At 38.3% G+C, this 3,542-nt stretch overlaps 1 long non-coding RNA gene across 1 annotated transcript; it reads left to right on the plus strand.

Moving 5' to 3' along the window:
• Positions 1–926: 926 nt before the first annotated feature.
• Positions 927–2,532, plus strand: LOC117820196. Its single transcript, XR_004632717.1, has 4 exons — positions 927–1,174; positions 1,845–1,885; positions 2,134–2,203; positions 2,314–2,532. It is a non-coding gene; the product is annotated as an uncharacterized LOC117820196 (long non-coding RNA).
• The last annotated feature ends 1,010 nt before the right edge of the window (positions 2,533–3,542 follow it).

Genomic DNA, 3,542 nt, shown 5'->3' on the forward strand with positions numbered 1-3,542 from the left:
AGGACACGACTGACTTGACTGACAGGCGGGAACACGTAGCTGTTGGCTAGGAGGCTCAAACTCCGCCTCTTTACCTTACACTAAGTTTGGTTGAGTTCAACATTACCAATATGGCTTCCGCCAACAATTGGCTTCAAAACAGCGCTCAGGAACAGATGGGTGACGTCACAGATACTATGTCCATTATTTATTCCATATTTCCATTTTTTGTATTATTTAAATACTATTTTTTTTAATGTAAAAACTACCTCTGCAACTCACCACTGCACTTTTATCATATTATTTTAGTCTGTACATATTAGTCATGCCTATTTGTTGTTCTGCTGTTTTTATAGCTGATGTTACTGTTATTATTTTAATTTTTTTTTTATTTGTATGCCTTATTCTTATGCCTTGTACAAAGAGAGCACAGTTTACCTAAGTCAAATTCCTTGTGTGTTCAAGCATACCTGGCCAATAAAGCTGATTCTGATTCTGATTCTGATTATACAGTCTATAGTCTGACCCCGCTAGACTAGAAAAAGCAAGGTACAACAATTTCTTCTGGAGGAGGTGATCATTTGTCCTGTGGGACCACTTCAACTTACAAGAAAATGTCCAACAAACTTAGCTTTGACTTCATTTATCAGAGTTAAGGCACATTATTTGACGTTATCATTTAAACATGCAAGGCTGAGCTGATTTGCCAGTTTTCATTAGCTTTAGAGCACATGTTCAGTTTGTCTTGCTACATAAATGCTTTTCAAACAACTTCACAAAAGAGAATAAAACACTTGAACCAGTTAATACATTTAAGGGTTTCAGGAAGTGTGATAGCTGCCTGAGTTGTTTTTCTGTGATTTTTCTGTCTCCTTATATCCTGATCCAAAAAGCAGCTCAAACCATCTCAGTTCGACTACATGCCTGAGTCTAAGTTTCCACACTCTAACGAATTGCTGTAAATTTACAAGGAAATTTCAACGATAAGATCCTGTTATGTTTAAGTACAGGACAACCCTGTATAATTACGGTTTATAACGTTATTTTACTGTAATATTGCTTCAAGGAAAGAAAACAGCAATTTCTTGTAATTTTTGCATTGCATTTTGGGAAAAAGAATGTGAGACCACATGCTTGGAAGGAGAGCAGAGTAACAAGACAAATTTCCACCCAACTCCATCCTAACAACAAACAGGTGAGTGCCTTCCTGCTTTGCGTGTTAGAATAGGCAAAAACCATCACTTACTGAGTTTGAAGCTATTTGTAAGATTAGCATTAGCTAGAGTTTGACATGACACACAAACAGCAGTCACACAGAGTGAGTAAATTTTGCCAGCTAACATTAGCTTGATCTTAACAGTTGCTAAATGGAATATCTCCACAAAACATTTTCTTGTAATTTAAATGTTGGTAGGGGTTGTTATATGGGTCTGCAATGCGTTGAAACATATAAATTAAAAGTGGCAACCTCCAAAAAGGCTGTTTTAACAGCATAACATATTAATATTTTATAATATATTTAATTAATATTCAGTGTATGGATTAATTCATATTATTTGGTTACAGAGGGACACTTGAATGATAAAAGCTCAGCGTATGAACTTTGTTAAAAAGTTTGACCTGATTTGAGAAGTAGCCTGCACTTTGCAGGAAATATTATAGATTCATATCGATTATTAATGGACAGAAACATAATTACAATTCAGGAGTCAGGAACATTCCAGCTGAACAGAGTGAAGCAGTAAACTTCTGTGTCTTTCATTTGATCAATTCATGAGATAGAATAAACACGTTGTTATAAAGAGAGTAGCTGCTTGAATATTTCTAGATTGTTCTTGTTCTAATGTTGTTTTTTCCCTTTACAGAATCCTTGCAGTTCCTGTCTGGCAAGGAAATTCAGAAGGAGGTACAGTAAACATTTCTCTAGTCTACTTTTTCTGTTTATTATTCTTTATGATGCCAGAGATTGGTCTGACAAGCAGAACAGGCCTCCTCTTTCTTTATTCAAAAAGGGAGACACTGATAATAGTATCAATAATACAATACAGATAATTATTTTTGCATTTTTGCTACTTTTATTTTGTCCTTGTCATACTTTTTAACTTCTTTTCAAACTACCTATCATAAAATTATTTACAATTTGAACTGTCCTAGGAATCCGTCACAGCAGCTGATATGGAGAGAACCCTCCCACTTCCCACAACTCCTCGGCTGATACTGCATGGTATGTATGACATTTTCTTATTCTTTTTATGTTTAGATGAGCCACCAAAGTGTTTCCTGTAATTCAATAACTAATAGTCCCAACTCTGAACATGCACTCTTGTTTTTCAGGCGGGACATAGGGATCAACCCTGAGCGGGGCACAAAGGCTGTACGGGGCAAAGAGAAGGTCAAAAAGAGCTCTGGCAGATCTCCGCTCTCAAGTCTCCTAAAAAGAGTAATGGACTTCGAGTGGGACTTTGTGTAGTCAGTGACACATACATGCAGACACAGACATACACACACACACACACACACACACACACACACACACACACACACACACACACACGCACACACACGCGCGCACAGACACAAACACACACACACACACACATGCAGACACACACAGCGATACCTAATACAGTACATACCTGTATGAATGTTTAATTTCAATAAAGACATACATGGTTTGAAAAGACACCTTGAAATTTGATTATTTGTGTTGACATTTTAAGTTGCAGTTTCAAAGGCTGTTTATTTATCACATTAAAACATGTTGTTTATAACATGACATGCAAGGAGAATAAAAATCTGCAAATATACCTCTTAAGAAAAAGTGTAAATATACGTTAAGAAGCTGCTAAACTTTTCAACAGTATTTTCCTGTTAAGGTTTAAAATAACAGCTTTTTGCAGTATTTATAAAAACATTAACAAACTGTAAATTTCAGCTACAGCAATATACCGTGAATTTTACAGTAACTTCCTGGCAACCCTACTGCCAGTTGTTTACCGTTTTTTAACAAGGGGAATTTCTAAGAGTGCACATCTTACATCCCTGATGAGCACATTCATGAACTGACAATGAACTTTATCTCTGCTTTGCATCCACAGAAAGGAGAAGGCTTCTTATTTTTCTGTCTGTGCATCCTCATTTCTACATTTAATGTCTGGGAAGAGCAGCGTCTCATTTCCCCTGAGCGGAGCCTGAGTGCATGCAGAGGAGGAGTGGGAGGCGAGAGGAGGCGAGCGGCAGAGGCCTTAGCACGGCTATTTTTATGAGACACATAATAAAGATATGGAGATGAAGCATCTATGTGCTACCTGAGGACCTTTTCTCTCTCCCAGTCTGGCCCAACAACCTCTCCTCTTGTTTCTGCCCGTGGAGGATAGAGAGAACAGGCCGAGATGAATGAGAGTAATAACCCGACTGTCAGCAGAGAGAGAGAGCAGCGGGGAGGAGGGTCATGATGGTGTAAACACCAGAGCGAAAGCTTGCAGGTCTGCGGTTCTATTTTTACTACGGCACAGGGGGGAGGCAGAGGGGGAGGAGAAAATGGGACGGAGGGAGGGGAGAGG

The sequence above is a fragment of the Notolabrus celidotus genome, chromosome 10 (genome assembly GCF_009762535.1).
Source record: "Notolabrus celidotus isolate fNotCel1 chromosome 10, fNotCel1.pri, whole genome shotgun sequence".
In the NCBI taxonomy this organism is placed as follows: domain Eukaryota; kingdom Metazoa; phylum Chordata; class Actinopteri; order Labriformes; family Labridae; genus Notolabrus; species Notolabrus celidotus.